The 25,614-nt window shown below is 46.0% G+C and overlaps 1 long non-coding RNA gene across 2 annotated transcripts; it reads right to left on the reverse strand.

The window, feature by feature from the left end:
* Positions 1–842: 842 nt before the first annotated feature.
* On the reverse strand, positions 843–6,125 carry LOC124669682. 2 transcript variants are annotated; one of them, XR_006992294.1, is made up of 4 exons: positions 5,422–6,125; positions 2,235–2,719; positions 1,779–2,154; positions 843–1,653 (listed from the first exon to the last, which is right to left on the reverse strand). It is a non-coding gene; the product is annotated as an uncharacterized LOC124669682 (long non-coding RNA). The 2 variants fall into 2 exon arrangements; XR_006992293.1 differs by having other exon boundaries at positions 843–2,154.
* Positions 6,126–25,614: the final 19,489 nt, after the last annotated feature.

The following is a 25,614-nucleotide window of genomic DNA, read 5'->3' on the forward strand; positions in this document are numbered from 1 at the left end:
GCAAGTATCTCTATACTGACAGTAGCCTCTTCTCACTTTTGTGTATGATACTTGATTTTCTCATAGTAAAAGTTGTTTACTAAATTTTGTTGGTACTTAAATGGTTCCTGATTTTTTTTCTAGGATACATCCTAGGAAGGTATATCAAATTTATAGATATAGAAGAGCGAGAGAAGGCTGATGCAATACCATTGAATGGATTACAGCGCTGGCAAGGAAGACAAATGAAAACAGAGCAGGTAACATGGGAGCAAATTTTTCGCCTCGGAATAGTCCAGCTCTGAGCCACTGTGCCGGTGTGTGACTTGATATTGGAGAAAGTCATTTTCACCGATGGAGGGTATCAGTTGAATATTACATCTTTGCGGTGTCGCTAGGTGCACTATAAGGTGAGGATGATTTCCATACACTAGTAAGCGTGCCCGTGCAAGTGCACGTATGATTTAGTTGAATGGTCCATCATATACACATTACATAACTAATTTTACCTTCTTGTAAAAATGTAAAAATGTAGTGCTTATAAAAAAATTAGAAGTCAAACCGTGTAAAGTTTGACTGAGTTTATGGAGAAAAATATCAATACCTTAATACCAAATCAATAGCATTAGTTTCATCGTGATGTATATTTTCATAAGGTATAAATTTGGTATTGTAGATATAGATCGTTTTCTCAATAAAATTATTCAAACTTGACAACGTTTGACTTTTGGAAAATTTAATACGCACTACATTTTGGTAAGGAGGGCAAGGAGTGGATACATATAAAGTTCTCACAAATTACAGACATAGAGATCGTAATCAGCATGCCCATTTTTACAAGATGTATATATATAGTCTATTTTTGAGTGAATTACAGTAAAAAAAAGAATCCACAAATGCAACACATGCTCTCATTCCAAGCACTATCATGGAGAGCATATTAGGTGCTCAATTTATGGAAAGAAAACTCCAGCATTAAATAATCTCTCGTATCAATGCTTATGTTTGAACATCATTTAGGATAAACAAGCTTTTCTTACCTCGACAATAACTGTAGAACCTTCCTCCAACAAAATATCATTAAGAACATATTTCAATGAGGGTTCTACCTTTGCCTGTCTCTAATTCAAATCATGCGACAAATGTATTTAAGATCAGATTACAGTATTTTTAGAAAGCTTCAGAAAGTTGACAACTAACCTTTTAAGCATCCAACCAACCTAAACACTATATGAATTTGCTGATTCATACACACCAAAATTTTATGGTTATAGTAAACCTGGTTTTATATCTTGACATAACCTAGGTTCTACCCTGACATGGTATCAGAAACAACGCCATAAAAAATTAATTACTATCACCCATCACAACAAATTGTGTACAATAAAACTGCTTGAAACAAAGATGACGAAGCCACAAACCTAGTGAGGTTCCGTCGACACTCTGAGAAGACCGGCTTCTCGTCATCGTCGAGATCCTTAGTCATCATCTGTGCAGTGCATGGGGGCGTGCAAGGTTTCCAATTCAATCCAATCTTACACCACGCATCCCTCATCACATTACGGGAATAAAAACAAGGTGATGAGCACTCCAAAGGCGCACCCGGAAGCCGGGCGCAGGGTCTTCTTCTCCTCCCTCCGAAAGTCCGAAGCGGTCTCTCCTTCCCCATCTCCCCTGCCCCATCCACACAACGAAAATACATAGCAGGAAAGGTTTAGTAGACTGGCCTTTCAGAGGCTAAAATTTAGAAATAACATAGCGCAGATGCATGAAAGGAAGCGGAACACAAGCAGCATTACCTTTGTTGTTGCAAATTGTAAGACGGGAACAGAGCAGCACTTCCAGTTTTGGTAGCAGCGGAATGGTGGACTAAGCATCAAAGAAACCTATGTATGGAAATCATCCTCACCTTATAGTGCACCTAGCGACACCGCAAAGATGTAATATTCAACTGATACCCTCCATCGGTGAAAATGACTTTCTCCAATATCAAGTCACACACCGGCACAGTGGCTCAGAGCTGGACTATTCCGAGGCGAAAAATTTGCTCCCATGTTACCTGCTCTGTTTTCATTTGTCTTCCTTGCCAGCGCTGTAATCCATTCAATGGTATTGCATCAGCCTTCTCTCGCTCTTCTATATCTATAAATTTGATATACCTTCCTAGGATGTATCCTAGAAAAAAATCAGGAACCATTTAAGTACCAACAAAATTTAGTAAACAACTTTTACTATGAGAAAATCAAGTATCATACACAAAAGTGAGAAGAGGCTACTGTCAGTATAGAGATACTTGCCTTGAGGGACTCCAAAGACTAAGCTCTGAAACAAAATGGAAAGTACACAGCATCTTGTTGAGAGCATTCTTTAAAAGATAGATCAACATATTGGAAAATGTCACGCGAACACTAACGGCTACAAAGCAGAGCCAATCACATTTTTTAAGATGGTACCTCAGAAGCATATTTGCAATTTGGTAGCCGCATCCTAGGCAACGGCAACAAACAGTCAACATCGCCGTTGCTCACACTGATCTGCCTTGACAGCCACCACGATATTCGGGGGCGTCGTCACTGGTCAGCTTTGTCAGAGCTGGCTCTAGACTTGGTGTCATCGTCAGCAGTGGCAATTGGGCATACCACCCTTGACCACTGGTATGTTTCGTTCCAGAAGATTATTACACAAGGTATTTGCATTCCCCTCTATAGGTTATGTTCCCCTGATCAAAACAGGTATACTACTGCACAAGTATAAACAGATATAGCATTGAGTAGATGAGAGGTAAAACCCATTTAACTACTTGCTGGGAACATGACATTGTAATTATAATTCTTTCCTACAGCTGCTTCTAACACATGAAAAGTAGTAGGAGAAGCATGCGCATTCATCTGGTAATTTCTTACACATTATAAAAATTTGATTACCATTATGGAATAGAGGCACTCTATAGTTAAAAAGAAGGATGTTGATCTCTCTCTCTGTTTGAACTGAATAAAACTGAAGTGATATGGACGATATAGTGTATAAATGCATTCACTACAAAGGCCACGCTCAACCAAATTTCCCTTTCCTTCTCTACGACAACTCAGTGTCGACTATGTTGATCAGCCATTGCTGCCAAATTAGTTCCAACAAATACTCATTGACATTTGGCAAATGTCGTAGCAACCTACAGATGACATCCTTTAGATAAAAATGAATTGTGGTCTGAATCCTTGACTACAGATGTTCACGTTTGAGAGATCAAAGTACAGGGCAAACCTAAAATTTTCCCTACAATTATACATTGTTCCATTGCTTGACAAAGGGTTTGTGCTCAAATTTAAGGCTCCGAACCTGAAGAAAGTGCAGCAACCAGCAGGGAAGTTGTGGAGTAGCGTTGGCCTCCTGGCATGGAGGATGGCCTCGCTTCCCCAACGCTTCCACGGTGTGGAGGGCGGCCTCGATTCCGTGGTGCTTCCCCAGCATGGAGGGCGGACACGATTCCGCGGAGATTCCCCGGCGTTGAGGGCGGCCTCGATTCCCCGGTGATTCTGCGGCGTTGAGGACGACCTCTATTCTCCGGCGATTCCCAATCGTTGAGGGTGTGTCCTCTCTTCTCCGGCGTTGAGGGCGCTCCCTCCCATTGAAGGCGGGCAGGCTCTAGTGGCGGCGGCGCTAATCGGAGGCGGGCTCGCACGGCGGCGGATAGGGAACCGCAGCTTGCTCGCGTGTAGGGCCGCGATGTAGAAGGGATTCCGTGGGCGGCACATGATAGAGACGGTTAAAAAAAAAAGATGCCTCCTCGTTCTTTCATTTGTGATTAGCGCTGATGCGGGGCAGCGGACAATGGTCCGCTCGGTCGTTCCAAAATGTTTTCTACCGTAGGATTCATGCTATACGGCTAAGATTGTTTGGATCACCACCCTCTCTCCCTTTTTATATTAGTGGAGATAGGTTTCTTTGATGCTTAGTCCACCATTCCGCTGCTACCAAAACTGGAAGTGCTGCTCTGTTCCCGTCTTACAATTTGCAACAACAAAGGTAATGCTGCTTGTGTTCCGCTTCCTTTCATGCATCTGCGCTATGTTATTTCTAAATTTTAGCCTCTGAAAGGCCAGTCTACTAAACCTTTCCTGCTATGTATTTTCGTTGTGTGGATGGGGCAGGGGAGATGGGGAAGGAGAGACCGCTTCGGACTTTCGGAGGGAGGAGAAGAAGACCCTGCGCCCGGCTTCCGGGTGCGCCTTTGGAGTGCTCATCACCTTGTTTTTATTCCCGTAATGTGATGAGGGATGCGTGGTGTAAGATTGGATTGAATTGGAAACCTTGCACGCCCCCATGCACTGCACAGATGATGACTAAGGATCTCGACGATGACGAGAAGCCGGTCTTCTCAGAGTGTCGACGGAACCTCACTAGGTTTGTGGCTTCGTCATCTTTGTTTCAAGCAGTTTTATTGTACACAATTTGTTGTGATGGGTGATAGTAATTAATTTTTTATGGCGTTGTTTCTGATACCATGTCAGGGTAGAACCTAGGTTATGTCAAGATATAAAACCAGGTTTACTATAACCATAAAATTTTGGTGTGTATGAATCAGCAAATTCATATAGTGTTTAGGTTGGTTGGATGCTTAAAAGGTTAGTTGTCAACTTTCTGAAGCTTTCTAAAAATACTGTAATCTGATCTTAAATACATTTGTCGCATGATTTGAATTAGAGACAGGCAAAGGTAGAACCCTCATTGAAATATGTTCTTAATGATATTTTGTTGGAGGAAGGTTCTACAGTTATTGTCGAGGTAAGAAAAGCTTGTTTATCCTAAATGATGTTCAAACATAAGCATTGATACGAGAGATTATTTAATGCTGGAGTTTTCTTTCCATAAATTGAGCACCTAATATGCTCTCCATGATAGTGCTTGGAATGAGAGCATGTGTTGCATTTGTGGATTCTTTTTTTTACTGTAATTCACTCAAAAATAGACTATATATATGGGCACTGTAATTCTGCTATATATATACATCTTGTAAAAATGGGCATGCTGATTACGATCTCTATGTCTGTAATTTATGAGAACTTTATATGTATCCACTCCTTGCCCTCCTTACCAAAATGTAGTGCGTATTAAATTTTCCAAAAGTCAAACGTTGTCAAGTTTGAATAATTTTATTGAGAAAACGATCTATATCTACAATACCAAATTTATACCTTATGAAAATATACATCACGATGAAACTAATGCTATTGATTTGGTATTAAGGTATTGATATTTTTCTCCATAAACTCAGTCAAACTTTACACGGTTTGACTTCTAATTTTTTTATATGCACTACATTTTTACATTTTTACAAGAAGGTAAAATTAGTTATGTAATGTGTATATGATGGACCATTCAACTAAATCATACGTGCACTTGCACGGGCACGCTTACTAGTTAAAGCATAAAAACTGAACTCACCGAATTATAGAGCAGCGGGATGGTTAGACTGTGCACAACCTTGAACTGGCCCAAAAAACTGAGGCAATCACGGTTGGGTTTAAAGTCATCTGGTCCATATACAAGAAAAATGCCAGTGCCGAGCCGTTGTAGGTGTGGCATCTCGCCAAGCTGGACGGAGCATGGATCATAGGCATCCCTCCATTCGAGCGACACCAGCTGAGGGGCTGAGAATCTGAGATGTTGGCAACCGGTTGTTTCGGATTCCGAAAATTCAGAAAGCAGAAGGCCACTCTTAATTCTTCGAGCACCGGTGCCACGACGGTGAGCTGCTGCAAACCGTCTAGATTCATCAGCTCCAGTTCCAGGAGGGACCCAGAGCTGATGGTGAATTTTTCAACACCCGAGGCGTCGTGGATGGCGAGGCTTTGTAATGACGGGCACAAAGGCGATGAGAAAACGTCGCCGAGCACACACGGAGCTTGTAGCCGGAAGTTATCCAGGTGGAGATCGGTGAGCCGGGCGGCTATGCCAGAGGCCGGCACTGCGACGCGAAGGAACCCTAGCTGGAGGGTGACCGAGGTGGCATTCTCGAAGCACGGCAGGTCGAAGGCGCCTCTGTCCCCGGCCTCATCCCTCACGATGTCCGGCGACGCAATGTTGATGAAGGTCAGATCGCCGGAGAGGCGGCGGGCGGCGATGGGGATCCACGCCGCCACGAAATCGGCATGGGCGTCCCTGGCGAAGACGCGGAGGCAGTGGAGGGCGGGCGCCTGATGGGCGGCGAGGACAGCCCGTATGGTGTCTGGGTCTGTGTCGGGGGGGAAGTGGAGCCCCGGGAGGAAGGTCCAGAGGCGGCGCCAGCGGCTGGAGAGGACGCTGGTCCGAGCGGAAACGTCGGCGTTGCCGAGCCTGAGAAGGATGTGGATGAGAATATCGTCGGGCGGCGCGCTGAGGAGGTCGTCGCTGCCTCCGCCGCCGCCGCCATCGGAGAGCTTGGCTCGCTTGGTGGCCGGCTCCTCGTCGGCGTGATCCATGGAGGAGAGGTTTGGCGCCTCTCACATCGGGCTCAAGCTCGCGAGATGGGAAGGGGGGCGGGAGTTCGCCGGCGGCGATGCGGCGGGGCGGGGTGGGGACTCGGGAGACGGGAATGGAGCGATGTTTTTTGTCTAAGGGTTTTTTGTCCTTTTCTCTGTTTTTTTTTTTAAACTGGGAAATCACAGGCTTTAAAAATTGTTCAAGTAGTCAAAATTAAAATTTTCAAGTAGTCAAAATTTAAAATAATTTTAGAAAAGGGAAATCCAGCGGCTGAAAACACATTGTTCAAGTAGTCAAAATTAAAAATAATTTAAAAATTCATACGAAAATGTCTGAAACACGGCTTGATAAAACACACTAGATAGTGTTGATGAGCAAAGTTACAATCAAATCTGAAAAGCTACTACTCATAATATTATTTGACAATTTTGTTCCAAGCTGTAGGTGAAATCTGAATTAAAACTATGTGACATAGAAAAAATTTGTATCCATGTGCTAAATTACTTTAGATTTTGTTTAAAAATTGCATGGTATATGTTTTTGTAATTGACCCACAGGAGTAACAATTTTTATAGAATGTCCAATAAGCTCATCCTCCGTCTCGACGTGGCTATGGAGTCTAGGGCGCTCCTCGTGGAAGAAAGGGGGTTTCGTCGGCTCCTCAAACGCAAGTTGTTCGGGCTAGCGTCGCTCGAGCGCACTATCGCGCGGCAGAGGTCGAGGATCACGTGGCTTGCAGAGGGGGATGCATGCACCAAGTTCTTCCATCTCGACGCCAATCACTATAGGCGGAAGAACTTTATTGCTCACCTCAAAGTGGATGGTGTTCTGGAGGCCGAGTAGGGAGAAGAAGGCCAATGCAGCTGATGCCTTCTATTTCAACTTGCTCGGTACGGCGCCGGAACGTGAATTCTCCCTCGGCCTTGACTTCCTGGGGGTTGGATCCCATGATCTCTCGGAGCTGGATCGACCGTTCATCGAGGAGGAGGTTTGGGTGGTGGTACGCTCGCAGGAGTTGGACAAAGCCTCGGGGTCGGATGGCTTCTCTGGGAGATTCTATTTGGCATGTTGGCCCATCATCAAGCACGACGTGATGTAGGCCTTCCGGTTCTTGTGGGAGGGTGACTTCAGGGGGTTACACGTGGCACACCAGGCCCTAGTTTCCCTGCTCCCCAAGCGGGCCGACGCCATGGAGGTCAAGGATTTCCACCCCATCAGCTTGATTCATAGTGTGGCGAAGCTCATGGCTAAGGTCCCCTCCGCTCGCCTTGCGACTTGGATGCCGGAGTTGGTTGGTCCGCAGCAGAGTGCCTTCATCCGTGGGCGCTGTCTCCATGACAACTTTCAGCTGGTGCACTATACGGCTCGGAAGCTCCACGCGCTCAAGCGGGATGCCATCCTCCTCAAGTTGGACATCACGAAAGCATTCGACACTGTGGATTGGGCCTTCCTCCTTGAGGTTATGGCCAAGTTGGGCTTCGGCCGGAAGTGGATCTCGATGGTCGGGGGCTGCTTAGCTCCGCCTCGACCCGCGTGCTGATGAATGTTGCTTCTGGGGAGCTCATCTACAACCGCCGGGGTCTGCGACAGGGTGACCCTCTCTCTCCCCTTTTCTCTTTGACACGGTGATGGATGTTTTCCACCTCATGTTTGAGAGGGCGGCGAACGTGGGCCTGCTCACCGAGCTCTCGGCTAGTGGCTTCCGGCATCGCACATCGATGTATGTCGATGATGTGGTTACCTTCATCAGACCCACCGAGGTAGACGTGCGCACCTGCACACAGATTGTAGAGGACTTTGGGGTGGCGTCGGGGCTGCGCACCAATCTGGCCAAGTGCTTGCTCCACCCCATCCGATGCTCGCAGGAGCAAGTGGCTCTGGCTAGTTCTATCCTTGGTTGCGAGGTAGCATCTTTCCCGTTCAAGTACCTGGGCCTCCCCCTTGGGCTCAAGAAGGTGACAGCAGCCCAGCTGCAGCCGATCATGGACAGTGCAGCTAGCAGGCTGCCACCATGGTGCGCCAAACTCCGCAACCGTGGGGGTAGGACCATTCTTGTCCAGAGCACGCTTTCGGCGATCCCAGTGCATACCATGATGTCGCTCGACATCCCGCGGAAGGTTGTTGAGGCGTTGCGCAAGATCTGTCGGGCCTTCCTTTGGAAAGGGCGGCAGGAGGTCAAGGGCGGCCACTACTTGATCGTTTGGGACACGGTGACCTCCCCAAAGGACCTCGGTGGGCTAGGTATTTCGAACTTCCGCTTGCTTAATCTTGCTCTCCGTTGCCGGTGGGCCTGGCTACAGAAGGTGGACCCCTCTAAGGCATGGGTGGAGTTCAACATTCAGCTCCCTAGCCTCCGCACAGCTATCTTCGATGCGGCCACCTGCTATGTTCTGGGAAATGGCGAGCGGGCTTGGTTCTGGTCCGATCGGTGGCTGGATGGTTCGAAAGTGGCGGAGATTGCACCAAATGTGGCCAAGATGCTCTCGCGTAGGAGGGCCACCGCTTGCTCGGTGAGAGAGGGCCTGGCCAGCCAATGGTCGAGTGACTATGGGCCGGACATGGATGAGGCGGCCCTCCCAGAGTTCTTCTTATTGTGGCAGAGGCTGGCGAACGTCCAGCTGGTCCCGGAGCGGGAGGACGTGCTGCTGTGGTGGAGGTGGTCGACTGATGGCATTTACTCCGCCAAGTTGGCGTACAGAGCTTTTCTGAAAGGACACGGATGTCGCCTAGAGGGGGGTGAATAGGCGGTTTAAAACTTTTACGAGATGGGCTTAACAAATGCGGAATAAAACTAGCGTTTACTTTGTCAAGCCCAAAGCCTATATACTATGGTTCACCTATGTGCACCAACAACTTATTCTAAGCAATGGTTCACCTATGTTTACGTGCACCAACAACTTATGCTAAGCAATACAAGCAAGTATGTGATAGAAAGATATATATAACTTCAAGCACGATGGCTATCACAAGGTAAAGTGCATAAGTAAAGAGCTCGGGTATAGAGATAACCGAGGCACGCGGGAGACGATAATTTATCCCGAAGTTCACACTCTTGCGAGTGCTAATCTCCGGAGGAGAGGTGCGGTGGCTTAGTGCTCCCGAACGCCACAAGAGGCTCACCTTGAGGTGTGGTTGCTCGATGCACACCAACGCCACAAAGGCCTCACCCCAAGATGCGGTACTCACACCACACACCGAACGCCACGAAGGCGCCTCACCTAAATCTCCGGTGACCCTCGCCACAAAGGCTTAGGTCACGGTTCCACTAAGGGATTTCCTTCGAGGCGGAAACCGGGCCTTACACAAAGGTTGGGGCACACTTCCACAACTTAATTGGAGGCTCCCAAAAAATCGCCACAAAGGCCTAGAATCCCTCTAGAGTTCCAAGAACGCAAGAGTAACAACCTTGTTGCTTTCACTTCCACGAATCACCGTGGAGAACTCAAACCTATGCACCAAATGCAATGGCAAGAACACCACAAAGATGCTCAAGTCCTTCTCTCTCAAATTCCAACAAAGCTATAAAAGCTATTGAGGGAATAAGAGAGGAAGAACAAAGAGGAGAACACAAAATTCTCCAAGATCTAGATCCCAAAGATTCACTCACAAAGAGATGATATGGTTTGGTCAAAGTGTGGATCTAGATCTCCTCTCTCTTTTCCCTCAAAAGGGGGCAAGAATCATGGAGGGATAAAGAGATGGGGCAAGCTTCTCAAGATCAACAATGGAGGAGAGAGAGTAGAAGAAGCACCAGCCCAAGGAGGAAGAAGGGAGGGTATTTATACCCCCCAAGAAAATCGAGCCGTTGGGACAAATCGAGGGCCGGATTATCCGGTGTAAAATAGGGCCGGATAATCCGGCCCCCTGAAATATCTGGCCCTGGGAAAATCCGGGCAAAAGTCCGGCCAAAAATTCGGCCCCTATCCAGGGTATCACTGAGCCACTTCGCCAAAAGTCCTTAGCCGATTTACAGGGGCCGGATATTTTGCAAATATCCGGCCCGGAAAATCCGGCCTGGTGATGTAGACCTGCTACCTTGTAAAATCCAAAACTTAAGATTGGTAGCTCCGAATAGAGTGAAACCAATTTTGTTGGAAAGAGGACGACAAGAGCATACCCAACAAATTCGTGGGGGGTGATTTTATATTATATTTAGAGGTGCAACACCTCAACATGAGAAACCGAGAAAATCACCAAACTCGAAAACGCAATAAGTGATCTATGCGAAATCCGTTTTCGATGAACTATAGTTTGTCATGAGAATAAGCACAAGCTCTAAAACATCACATGGATAAGACCCAAATAACAACCAAGAAAGATGATGCAAGGATGCAAAGGTTTGAGCTCTCTCCGAACGATACGATCGAGTTACTCACTCGAGAGCCCTCTTGATAGTACGGTGATGCGCGTAGATGACACGTCCGTTGGGAACCCCAAGAGGAAGGTGTGATGCGCACAGCAGCAAGTTTTCGCTCAGAAACAAACCAAGGTTTATCGAACCAGTAGGAGCCAAGAAGCACGTTGAAGGTTGATGGCGGCGGAGTGTAGTGCGGCGCAACACCAGGGATTCCGGCCCAACGTGGAACCTGCACAACACAATCAAAGTACTTTGCCCCAACGTAACAGTGAGGTTGTCAATCTCACCGGCTTGCTGTAAACAAAGGATTAAACGTATTGTGTGGAAGATGATGATTGTTTGCGAAGAACAGAAAAGAACAATTGCAGTAGATTGTATTTCAGATGTCAAGAATAGGACCGGGGTCCACAGTTCACTAGTGGTGTCTCTCCCATAAGATAAACAGATGTTGGGTGAACAAATTACAGTTGGGCAATTGACAAATAAAGAAGGCATAACAATGCACATACATATATCATGATGAGTACTATGAGATTCAATCAGGACATTACGACAAAGTACATAGACCGCTATCCAGCATGCATCTATGCCTACAAAGTCCACTTTTAGGTTATCATCTGAACCCTCTCCAGTATTAAGTTGTAAACAACAGACAATTGCATTAAGTATGGTGCGTAATGTAATCAACACAAATATCCTTAGACAAAGTATCGATGTTTTATCCCTAGTGGCAACAGCACATCCACAACCTTAGAACTTGTTGTCGTCAGAAACCCCTGGCGGGCAGAGACGGGCAACACCGTAGAGCCGGGAACAACTAGGGCTGCGGCTGGCCCCAGTCCCTCAGAGCGACGGCCCGCAAAGCCTCCTGGTCGCACGTCCGATGCTATCGCAAGGGCGTGCCACCTGACCTATACCTGGTCGGGAAGGTGTGGATGATGCCTCGCTTAGTTTCTGCGGGGCACACACGTAAACGTTAAATACGAGCCTCGATCGGCTCTCGGAGTTATCCTGCGAATCGGCTCAAAGAGCCGATTCACCCATGATTCGAACAGGGTGTCCGAATATATGGTGGTCCTGCTTGATCAAGATAAAGCTGATGAGATCTACGACGATTTGGGGTTTTCACCGCATAATCGGATCATCCTACTCACGATTGGGCCTCGCGCTCGCGCACGGTGACCGTAAGACGATCCTAGACAGGGTCTAAAAACCAACACGAGGTTGATCCTCGGAACATCCTTTCTAGGGCTAGCGAACGTCACCCTACACACCGCTGGATCCTCCAACCCTTTGTAAGGCCTAACTATTGCAGATATTAAACTAATCCTTGAAGAATCAAGGAGCAACCGTAACGGATCAGATCTACTAAACCGTGATCAAGCGGGGTGCCGCCCCTACACCTAAGATGGGTGTAAGGGCGGCTAGACATGCAAGGGTCGCACTACGATAGCATATTATACGAGGAACAATGCTAACCCTAACATGTCTAAGATAACTACGTTGCTCGCCATCAAAAAGGCTTCAGCACGAGCAACGCATGAACAACGTGGATAGGCATTACGCTGCCTAGATCGCAAGATGCGATCTAGGCAGCATGGTGCTTACCGGTAGAAACCCTCGAGACGAAGGAGTTGGCGATGCGCCGAGATTTGTTTGGGGTGAACGTTGGTTGTTGTTTATTCCATAAACCCTAGGTACATATTTATAGTCCAGGGGACTTTCTAATGTGGGCGTGCACTAAACCGTGCACGGGTAAAACTCTATCTTCTAATCTAAGATGCAATCTACTATGTTACAGATACACGGGCAGTTTAGCCCAACTTGGTATAAAAGGCCGATTCACGTATTTCTTCTATGTATATTCTTCAAATCCATCTTGATCGCGGCCCACCTCTGACTTGGTCAAATTCTGGTGATAACACATGCCCCCCTGGTTTTGGAAATGACATTTCCAAAATCATTATGCTTCTCTTTCGCCGGGACATGTCATGGCAGGGCGGAACTGTTGCAGCATCCTTTATCATGACCTCTAATCTTCTCAACTCCTTAGTCATCGGCAAAAACTTCATCTCGACGATTTCTCGGGGAAGGTAGAGGATGACGATGATGACTCCCTCGAAGGTTACCCACCAGCGAAGCACTCCGTGCCGTGGCTCCTGCTCTTCCTGAGCAATCGGCTCCTCCCCCAATGAATCTTGCTTCCTTGTCGACTTTGCCGATCGCCACATCAAGATCGTTGTACAAAGAGCCGATGACGAGGCATCGGCTCGCACTCTCAAAGCAATTCGAGGCAAGAAAATCGTTGCCTAACCGTACAGCCCAGCAGGTTTGGCCCTGCCCGAACCATCATGAACGTGCAGATTGAACTCTCAACAAACCACCAGGAAATTATCCCAAACATTATGATCTGGATTGAGCTCGTTTCGCTAGAGTCGATGGCCATGCATCGGCTTTACTATTCTGAAGTCGATGCCTGCGCATCGGCTGTTAGTACACTGTCGTTTCCACATGTTTTCTCAAGTCGATGTCCGTACATCGGCTGTGATTTCTCCCCCTTTTTTTTTACTGGCCGATCTAAAAATCGGCCTCCATATATTACTGCCTATCTTCCCACATGCTTGGGAAATACTTCTTGAGATGTTGGCCGTTGACAGCCACTGGGAACTTCACACCATCCAATTGTTCAAGCATATAGGCATTGCCCTTCAAAACTTGGATGACTTTGTAAGGACCGTGCCAATTAGGAGACCATTTGCCGTATGCTTTATCCCTTGTTCCTAATGGCAACACGGCTTCCCATACTAAATCGCCAACCTGAAATTCCTTTGGTCTCACCTTTTTATTGTATGCCCGAGCTACTCTGGCTTTATTTTCTTTAATCTTCTCTAGCGACCAAAGTCTAAGTTCCGTTGCATCCTCAATAGTGTCACTCATCAGGGTTGCATATTCTTCAGGTGTCAGGTCATTCTGAAACGTAACACGTCTCGATCCGGCCGTGATCTCCCACGGTAATACGGCCTCCTGTCCATAGACAAGCTGGTACGACGAAGTCTTTATAGCTCCATGGCATGACATGCGATAGGCCCACAAAGCTTCTGACAACGTCTCATGCCACCCCCTGGGGGTCTCCTCAATCTTCCTTTTAATTAGCTTAATCAAGCTTTGATTGGATGCTTCGGCTTGCCCGTTGGCCTGGGCGTAATATGGCGATGATCGGATTAGCTTAATTCCCATGTCGTCGCAGAACTTTCTGAACTCCTTAGAGACAAAGACCGAACCTCCATCGGTCGTGATGGTTTGGGGAATCCCGAACCTATGAATAACATGTTCTTTGACAAACTGGATCACATCTTCCGATTTTACTTTCTTCATGGGAACGGCCTCCACCCATTTGGTGAAATAATCTGTAATGGCCAGAATCCATTCGTGGTTCTTGCTTGATGGAGGGTGTATCTTGCCGATCATATCCATGCCCCAACCTCGAAATGGCCAAGGTTTGATGATAGGGTTCATTGCAGATGCGGGTACCATCTGGATCTTCCCGAACATCTGACATGCTTGGCACCCCTTGTAGTAGCTGAAGCAGTCTTCTAGCATGGTAGGCCAATAAAACCCTGATCGTCGGATCAACCACTTCATCTTCTGGGCCGATTGGTGAGTCCCACAGGCGCCTTCATGTACCTCATGCAAGAGCCGATTAGACTCCGTTGGTCCTAAGCATTTGAGTAGTAATCCTTCCAACGTCCTGTAGAACATGTCATCTCCTATGAGGACATATTTCATGGCCTTGTATCTTATCCTTTTGGGTGCCCCCCGAGCCGAATCCTTCAAATAATTGAAGATATCGGTTCTCCAGTCATCCTGCTCCAGGAATTGTACCTGAACTTCTGAACCGTCAGGTATGTCTATGTAGCCTGACGCCATCTGTGCGAGATGGTTGGCCTCGACGTTCTGGGACCTTGGGACCCAATTAAAGTTGATGTACCGAAACTGTGTCATCAACTCACGGCATTCCATCCAATATGGGAAAAGCGATTCACTCTCGCACTTATATTCGTCCGTGAGCTGGTTAATCACCAACTTGGAGTCCCCAAAAAGCTCTACCGCCTCTGCCCCGGCTTCCAATAGCAACTCCATCCCCTTGCGCACCGCTTCATATTCTGCTACGTTGTTGGTGCAAGGGGTAGATAGTCTGATGGAGAAGGAGTACTCTGCCCCCCGAGGCGACACGAGCAGAATGCCGATGCCGCAACCGTCGTCGCAAGCCGATCCGTCGAAGAACATAGCCCATGCACGTATAGATAGTGCCGCTATATTGGTACTGATTCGCTCAGCTATAAGATCGGCCAACGCTTGCCCTTTGACTGCTTTCGCAGGCTGATACTGGAGATCGAATTCTGACAACGCAAACATCCACTTACCCAGTCGGCCTTTCAACACGGGGGCCGACAGCATGTGCTTGACCACATCCGACTTGCATATGACGAAGATCTCTGCCGTCAAAAGGATGTGATGCAGCTTGGTGCGAGGTAAAAACAGGCGGAGGCACGGTTCTCGACCTCAGGATACCTTGTTTCCGCGTCCAACATCCTTCTGCTAAGGTAGAAAACGACCCTTTCGACACCCTCGTAGAGTTGCACCACCACCGAGGCAATGGACGTGTCGGCCACTGATAGGTAGATGTAGAACGGCTTGTCTTGCCGGGGCGGAACTAGCACAGGCGGCGTCGTTAGATACCTTTTAATTTCATCAAACGCCTGCTGCTGTTCTGCCCAATGTTCAAGAAATCGTGAATCGCTAACTTATCGGTCAGCCTTAAAATGGAGATTAATCGCTTATCGGACGATTAATCGATTTTATCGGTCGGCCATTTATCGGCTTAATTTTTTGTATATTCTAATTTTCAGCACTAATTTTTATATAATATGCTATGCATAGATAATATTGAAGCATTGAACAGAAGTATTACCTTGATTTCTTGCATTTGAATCAATAAAAATGAAAATTTTGAGCTAATGTATAGTTCTACAAGAAAATAGAACAAAAATAACGACTGCCAGACCGAATTTCAGCGAAATTTCATTGAAAATCGGCCAAAATATCGGTCATCGGACTGAAAATCGGCCAAAATATCGGTGTAGCGATAAATTGGCCGAGATGCTAAAATCTTATCGGTTACCACCCGATTCACGATAAATCGGCCGATAAATCGGTATCTCGGCCGATTTTTTGAACAGTGGTTCTGCCCACCAGTAAAATTCGTCGTCAGACTTGGTCTTCACCAGTGCCATAAAAGGCTCGATTCGTCCTGACAGATTGGAAATGAATCGTCGGACAAAATTAATCTTGCCAATGAGACGTTGGAGCTCCTTCTTCGTGGTGGGCGGCTGCATGGTGCGCACCGCCTCTTGACTCTTCAAGCCGATTTCAATTCCCCGTTCATGAACCAGGAAACCTAGGAACTGACCAGCCGTCACACCGAAGGCACACTTCTACGGGTTCATTCTCAGTCCGAACTTCCGAGTTCGGTCTAGGACGCGCCGTAAATCATCCAAGTGTCCCTCCATGGAGACCGATTTGACTACGACGTCGTCGATATAGATTTCCACCAACTTACCGATCAAATCGTGAAATATATAATTCATGGCTCGTTGGTACGTTGCGCCAGCATTCTTCAATCCAAAGGTCATTACTACATATTCAAACAAGCCGACCGCCCCTGGTACTCTGAATGCGGTTTTGTGTATATCTTCTGGAGCCATGAAGATTTGATTGTAGCCGGCGTTGCCGTCCATGAAGCTCAACACCTTGTGGCCAGCAGCTGCATTGATCAGTGTCTCTGCCACAGGCATCGGATATTCGTCCTTAGGGGTGGCTCTGTTGAGATCTCTGAAATCGATGGCCACACGCCATCGGCCATCCTTTTTCTCTACAGGCACGATACTGGATATCCACTCAGCATACCTGCATGGCCTGATGAACCCGGCGGCCAACATCTTCTCGATTTCTTTCTTGACCTCCTCCAGAATTTCGGCTTTCATCTGACGTGCTCGTTGCTGGAACGGCCGAAATCCTTTCTTAAGGGGGAGCCGATGTTCGATGATGCTCCTGTCTAACCCAGGCATCTCTGTATAGTCCCATGCGAAGCAATCTGGGTATTCTTTCAACAGAGCAACCATCTGACTCCTGAGCTGTGGATCCAACTTCTTGCTGATAAAAGTTGGTCGCGGCTTGTCCCCAGGGCCGATGTCGACTTCCTCCAGCTCATCAGCCGAGGTAAACCCGTACCCTAGCTTCCCGTCACCTGTGAGGTCGACGCCAAACACTGGGAGAGCCGGTGGCACGGATAACACGGTCCGATCGCTAGAATCGGCCTCCATCTTGATCATCACCAGGACCTCGTAGCAGTGTCGGGGCCGATCACGTGGGCCAGCCCCCCTTTTGCCCTCGCTATGAGAGCAGCTACCCTCGTCACTGCCCTTACCAGGGCGGTACCCGAGTTCTACCATATGGATGTTGAACAGGTGTCCTGACTGTGGCCTCCCTGGGTACATACTCTCCGCCATACCGACGGTGCGTTGAAAGGACACGGATGTCGCCTAGAGGGGGGGTGAATAGGCGATTTAAAACATTTACGAGATGGGCTTAACAAATGCGGAATAAAACTAGCGTTTACTTTGTCACGCCCAAAGCCTATATACTATGGTTCACCTATGTGCACCAACAACTTATTCTAAGCAAGAGTTCACCTATGTGCACCAACAACTTATGCTAAGCAATACAAGCAAGTATGTGATAGCAAGATATATATAACTTCAAGCACGATGGCTATCACAAGGTAAAGTGCATAAGTAAAGAGCTCGGGTATAGAGATAACCGAGGCACGCGGGAGACGATGATTTATCCCGGAGTTCACACTCTTGCGAGTGCTAATCTCCGGTGGAGAGGTGCGGTTGCTTAGTGCTCCCGAACGCCACAAGAGGCTCACCTTGAGGTGTGGTTGCTCGATGCACACAACCGCCACAAAGGCCTCACCCCAAGATGTGGTACTCACACCACACACCGAACGCCACGAAGGCGCCTCACCTAGATCTCCGGTGACCCTCGCCACAAAGGCCTAGGTCACGGTTCCACTAAGGGATTTCCTTCGAGGCGGAAACCGGGCCTTACACAAAGATTGGGGCACATATCCACAACTTAATTGGAGGCTCCCAACAAATCACCACAAAGGCCTAGAATCCGTCTAGGGTTCCAAGAACCCAAGAGTAACAACCTTCTTGTTTTCACCTCCACGAATCACCGTGGATAACTCAAACCGATGCACCAAATGCAATGGCAAGAACACCACAAAGATGCTCAAGTCCTTCTCTCTCAAATTCCAACAAAGCTACAAAAGCTATTGGGGGAATAAGAGAGGAAGAACAAAGAGGAGAACACAAAATTCTCCAAGATCTAGATCCCAAAGATTCACTCACAAAGAGATGATTTGGTTTGGTCAAAGTGTGGATCTAGATCTCCTCTCTCTTTTCCCTCAAAATGGGGCAAGAATCATGGAGGGATAGAGAGATAGGGCAAGCTTCTCAAGAACAACAATGGAGGAGAGAGAGAGTGAAAGAAGCAACAGCCCAAGGAGGAAGAAGGGGGTATTTATACCCCCAAGAAAATCGAGCCGTTGCGGATCGTCGAGGGCCGGATAATCCGGCCTAAGTTGGGGCCGGATAATCCGCCCCCCCCCCGGATAATCCGGCCTCAGGGACAAAACCTGGTCAAAATCCGGCCAAAAATCCGGCCCCTATACTGAGCAGCAATTCCCCAGGTCCTTAGTCGATTTCGAGGGGCCGGATATTTCCGAAATATCCGGCCCGGATAATCCGGCCCGGATATTTCCGAAATATCCGGCCCAAGTAAACTACAGAAACACCAAAACTAAAACGGGCATAACTTTAGCATCCGGACTCCGATTTTGATGATCTTGGGCTTGTTTTGAAGCTAGGAACAAGCTCTACAAGATCATGCAGGAAACCATCATAGTCCAACAAGGGAGGATAGAAACAAATGATGAAAGGTTTGACCTATCTAAAAAGACATACCGGTAAAACCTCCAATCTCGAAAATGCAACAAGTTGCCCGTGCAAAAACCATTCTTGATGAACTAGAGCTTGTCATGAGAATAAGCACAAGCTCTAAATCATCACATGGATAAGATCCAAATGACAACCAAGAAAGATGATGAACCAAACTCGAAAACGCAACAAGTGATCTATGCGAAATCCGTTTTCGATGAACTAGAGCTTGTCATGAGAATAAGCACAAGCTCTAAAACATCACATGGATAAGGTCCAAATGACAACCAAGAAAGATGATGCAAGGATGCAAAGGTTTGAGCTCTCTCCGAACGATACGATCGAGTTACTCACTCGAGAGCCCTCTTGATAGTACGGCAACTAAACTATAAACCGGTCTCCAACTACACTATGAGACCGGTGAGAAAGAAACCCTATCAAGAGCAAACCTTATACTTGCGCATTCCACTTGAGCTTGATGACGACGATCTTGACCTCAACAAGATGGAATGCATTTCTTGTTTGTGCTTGCTTGACGAAGTCTTGTAGATTGCTCCCCCATAAACCACCATGGGAGAGCTTCTTCTTCGGCGCATCTTCGCATAACCATGACCACCATGTGGATTGCTCCCCCATAATCCACCATGGGAGAGCTTCTTCTTCGGCGCATCTTCACATATCCATGATCATCATATGGATGGCAAGACTCAAGCAAAGGATCTCTTCGAGATGGCTCATCTTGAACTTGCACATCATTTCTCCATGGCAAGCTTCAAGCTTATGAACTCTTCGAGTTGGCTCATCTTGAACTTGCACTACATTTCTTCATTCTTCATCATGTTGATGTCTTGAAGTAACTTGAGGGCTCACTACATCTTCATCTTCAAGACATACTTGACACTTGATATCCTTCATCAATTTCTTCTTATTGCAACCTTGAAGCCAACATATGGTTCAAGAATTGCCTATGGACAACTCCTACAAATATAACTCAATGCAAACATTCGTCCATAGGGATTGTCATTAATTACCAAAACCACACATGGGGGCTCCATGCACTTTCATGCGTGCCGGTGGTCTCGGCACTTCCGATGCTGTCAATGCGCCTGGCATCGGTAGACGGGTCTTCTCAAAGGAGCCGATGAGTTCGGCTTCGAGGGTTGCCTTGATCTCGTGATGTTTCTTTTTGAGCTCATCAGGCAGATCCTCGTACTTGACCGGAGTGCTTTCCGCCATCTCGGATGTAGATGGCGATGTAGTGGATGTCGAAGGGAGTCCCACCGGGCGTGCCAGAATGTGTTGTCGTCAGAAACCCCCACGGCGAGCGAGAGACGGGCAACACCGTAGAGCCGGGAACAACTAGGGCTGCGGCCGGCCCCGGTCCCTCGGAGCGACGGCCCGCAAAGCCTCCCGGTCGCACGTCCGATGCTATCGCAAGGGCGTGCCACCTGAACTATACACTGGTCGGGAAGGTGTGGATGATGCCTCGCTTAGTTTCCTGCAGGGCACACACGTAAACGTTAAATACGAGCCTCGATCGGCTCTCAGGTTATCCTGCGAATCGGCTCAAAGAGCCGATTCACCCATGATTCAGACAGGGTGTCCGAATATATGGTGGTCCTGCTTGATCAAGATAAAGCTGATGAGATCTACGACGATTTGGGGTTTTCACCGCATAATCGGATCATCCTACTCACGATTGGGCCTCGCGCTCGCGCACGGTGACCGTAAGCCGATCCTAGACGGGGCCTAAAAACCAACACGAGGTTGATCCTCGGAACATCCTTTCTAGGGCTAGCGAACGTCACCCTACACGCCGCTGGATCCTCCAACCCTTTGTAAGGCCTAACTATTGCAGATATTAAACTAATCCTTGAATAATCAAGGAGCAACCGTAACGGATCAGATCTACTAAACCGTGATCAAGCGGGGTGCCGCCCCTACACCTAAGATAGGTGTAAGGGCGGCTAGACATGCAAGGGTCGCACTACGATAGCATATTATACGAGGAACAATGCTAACCCTAACATGTCTAAGATAACTACGTTGCTCGCCATCAAAAAGGCTTCGGCACGAGCAACGCATGAACAACGTGGATAGGCATTACGCTGCCTAGATCGCAAGATGCGATCTAGGCAGCATGGTGCTTACCGGTAGAAACCCTCGAGACGAAGGAGTTGGCGATGCGCCGAGATTTTTTTGGGGTGAACGTTGGTTGTTGTTTATTCCATAAACCCTAGGTACATATTTATAGTCCAGGGGACTTTCTAATGTGGGCGTGCACTAAACCGTGCACGGGTAAAACTCTATCTTCTAATCTAAGATGCGATCTACTATGTTACAGATACACGGGCAGTTTAGCCCAACTTGGTATAAAAGGCCGATTCACGTATTTCTTCTATGTATATTCTTCAAATCCATCTTGATCGCGGCCCACCTCTGACTTGGTCAAATTCTGGTGATAACAGAACTTTCTATCACTGTCCCAGATTTAATGGAGGCATGAACCCACTATCGAGCATAAATACTCCCTCTTGGAGTCACAAGTATCAACTTGGCCAGAGCCTCTACTAGCAACAGAGAGCATGCAAGAACATAAATAACATATATGATAGATTGATAATCAACTTGAGATAGTATTCAATATTCATCGGATCCCAACAAACACAACATGTAGAATTACAAATAGATGATCTTGATCATGATAGGCAGCTCACAAGATCTAACATGATAGCATAATGAGGAGAAGACAACCATCTAGCTACTGCTATGGACCCATAGTCCAGGGGTGGACTACTCACACATCGATCCGGAGGCGATCATGGCGATGAAGAGACCTCCGGGAGATGATTCCCCTCTCCGGCAGGGTGCCGGAGAGCGATCTCCTGAATCCCCCGAGATGGGATTGGCGGCGGCGGCGTCTGCGGAAGGTTTTCCGTATCGTGGCTCTCGGTGCTGGGGTTTCGCGTCGAAGACTTTAAGTAGGCAGAAGGGCAGGTCAAGGGGCGTCACGAGGGGCCCACACAACGGGGCCGCGCGGCCGGGGCCCGGGCCGCGCCGCCCGGTGTGTCGCCACCTCGTGGCCCCACTTCGTTTCCTCTTCGGACTTACGGAAGCTTCGTGCAAAAATAGGACCACCGGGCGTTGATTTCGTCGAATTCCGAGAATATTTCCTTACTAGGATTTCTAAAACCAAAAACAGCGAGAAAACGACAAGCTGGCTCTTCGGCATCTCGTCAATAGGTTAGTGCCGAAAAATGCATAATAATGACATATAATGTGTATAAAACATGTGAGTATCATCATAAAAGTAGCATGGAACATAAGAAATTATAGATACGTTTGGGACGTATCAAGCATCCCCAAGCTTAGTTCCTACTCGCCCTCGAGTATGTAAACGATAACAAAGATAATTTCTGAAGTGACATGCTATCATAATCTTGATCATATTATTGTAAAGCATATGAGATGAATGCAGTGATTCGAAGCAATGATGAAGATAATGAGTAAACAAATGAATCATATAGCAAAGACTTTTCATGAATAATACTTTCAAGACAAGCATCAATAAGACTTGCATAAGAGTTACTCATAAAGCAATAAATTCGAAGTAAAAGCATTGAAGCAACACAAAGGAAGATTAAGTTTCAGCGGTTGCTTTCAACTTCAACATGTATATCTCATGGATAATTGTCAACACAAAACAATATAACAAGTGCAATAGGTAAACATGTAAGAATAAATTCACACAGTTGATACAAGTGTTTGCTTCTAGGAAAGAAAGAATAGGCAAACTGACTCAACAATAAAGTAGAAGATAGGCCCTTCGCAGAGGGAAGCATTGATTACTATATTTGTGCTAGAGCTTTTCATTTTGAAAACAAGAAACAATTTTGTCAACGGTAGTAATAAAGCATATGTGTTATGTATAAGATATCCTATAAGTTGCAAGCCTCATGCATAGTATACCAATAGTGCTCGCACCTTGTCCTAATTAGCTCGGATTAACATGGATTATCATTGCATAGCATATGTTTCAACCAAGTGTCACAAAGGGGTACCTCTATGCCGCACTGTACAAAGGTCTAAGGAGAAAGCTCGCATTGGATTTCTCGCTTTTGATTATTCTCAACTTAGACATCCATACCGGGACAACATAGACAACAGATAATGGACTCCTCTTTAATGCATAAGCATTCAACAACAGTTAATATTCTCATAAGAGATTGAGGATTAGTTGTCCACACTGAAACTTCCACCATGGATCATGGCTTTAGTTAGCGGCCCAATGTTCTTCTCTAACAGTATGCATACTCAAACCATATGATCATGAAAATCGCCCTTACTTCAGACAAGACGAACATGCATAGCAACTCACATGATATTCAACAAAGGTAAAAGTTGATGGCGTCCCCAGAAACATGGTTACCGCTCAACAAGCAACTTATTAAGAAATAAGACACATCAGTACATATTCTTCACCACAATAGTTTTTAAGCTATTTCTCCCATGAGCTATATATTGCAAAGACAAAGAATAGAATTTTTAAAGGTAGCACTCAAGTAATTTACTTTGGAATGGCGGAGAAATACCATGTAGTAGGTACGTATGGTGGACACAAATGGCATGGTTATTGGCTCAAGGATTTGGATGCACGAGAAGAATTCCTCTCAATACAAGGCTAGGCTAGCAAGGTTGTTTGAAGCAAACTCAAGTATAAAAGGTGCAGCAAAGCTCACATATGAACATATTGTAACTATTAGAAGACTTTACATTGTCTCCTTGTTGTTCAAACACCTCAACCATAAAATATCTAGACTCTAGAGATCAATCATGCAAACCAAATTTTAACAAGCTCTATGTAGTTCTTCATTAATGGGTGCAAAGTACATGATGCAAGAGCTTAAACATGATCTATATGAGCACAACAATTGCCAAGTATCAAATTATTCAAGACATTATACCATTTACCACATGCGGGATTTTTCGTTTCCAACCATATAACAATGAATGAAGTAGTTCAAATTTCGCAATGAACAATAAAGATAAAGGTAAGAACATATGTGTTCATACGAAACAGCGGAGCGTCTCTCTCTCCCAAACAAAGAATGCTAGGATCCGATTTTATTCAAACAAAAACAAAAAAAAACAAACAGACGCTCCAAGTAAAGCACATAAGATGTGACGGAATAAAAATATTGTTTCACTAGAGGAAACTAATAAGTTGTCGATGAAGAAGGGATGCCTTGGGCATCCCCAAGCTTAGACGCTTGAGTCTTCTTAAAATATGCAGGGATGAACCACGGGGGCATCCCCAAGCTTTGACTTTTCACTCTTCTTGATCATATTGTATCATCCTCCTCTCTTGACCCTTGAAAACTTCCTCCACACCAAACTCAAAACAAACTCATTAGAGGGTCAGTGCATAATTCATATATTCAGAGGTGACATACTCATTCTTAATACTTCTGGACATTGCACAAAGCTACTGAAAGTTAATGGAACAAAGAAATCCATCAAACATAGCAAAACAGGCAATGCGAAATAAAAGGCAGAATCTGTCAAAACAGAACGGTCCGTAAAGACGAATTTTTTAGAGGCACCAGACTTGCTCAGATGAAAATGCCCAAACTGAATGAAAGTTGCGTACATATCTGAGGATCACGCACGTAAATTGGCAGAGTTTCTTAAATTTTCTACAGAGACTACTTGCTCAAATTCGTGACGAGCAAGAAATGCGTTCTGCATGCAGCAATCCAAATCTAGTATTGACTTTACTATCAAAGACTTTACTTGGCACAACAATGCAATAAAATAAAGATAAGGAGAGGTTGCTATAGTAGTAACAACTTCCAAGACTCAAATATAAAATAAAGTGCAGAAGTAAAATAATGGGTTGTCTCCCATAAGCGCTTTTCTTTAACGCCTTTCAGCTAGGCGCAGAAAGTGTGTATCAAGTATTATCGAGAGATGAAGCATCAACATCATAATTTGTTCTAATAATAGAATAATAAGGTAACTTCATTCTATTTCTAGGGAAGTGTTCCATACCTTTCTTGAGAGGAAATTGATATTTAATATTACCTTCCTTCATATCAATGGTAGCACCAACAGTTCGAATAAAAGGTCTTCCCAATATAATGGGACAAGATGCATTGCATTCAATATCCAAGGCAACAAAATCAACAGGGACAAGGTTATTGTTAACCATAATACGAACATTATCAATCCTCCCCAAAGGCTTCTTTATAGCATTATCATCAAGATTAACATCCAAATAACAATTCTTCAATGGTGGCAAGTCAAGCATATCATAAATTTTCTTAGGCAATCAAAATCATTGACCCTCATCTTAATGATGGGCTCCCAACCATCTTCCAACTTCCTAGGAATAGAGGTTTCAAGTTTTAGTTTCTCTTCTCTAGCTTTTATGAGAGCATTTGTAATATGTTTTGTAAAGGCCAAATTTATAGCACTAGCATTGGGACTTTTAGCAAGTTTTTGTAAGAACTTTATAACTTCAGAGATGTGACAATCATCAAAATCTAAACCATTATGATCTACAGCAATGGGATCATTATCCCCAATATTTTGAAAAATTTCAGCGGTTTTATCGGTTTCAGCGGTTTTAGCGAGTTTCGGGCAATTTTGCACGCTTTGCACTAGGAGTAGTAACATTGCCAACACCAATTATTTTACCATTGATAGTAGGAGGTGTAGCAACATGTGAATCATTAACATTACTAGTGGTGG

Source organism: Lolium rigidum, chromosome 7 (genome assembly GCF_022539505.1).
Source record: "Lolium rigidum isolate FL_2022 chromosome 7, APGP_CSIRO_Lrig_0.1, whole genome shotgun sequence".
In the NCBI taxonomy this organism is placed as follows: Eukaryota; Viridiplantae; Streptophyta; class Magnoliopsida; order Poales; family Poaceae; genus Lolium; species Lolium rigidum.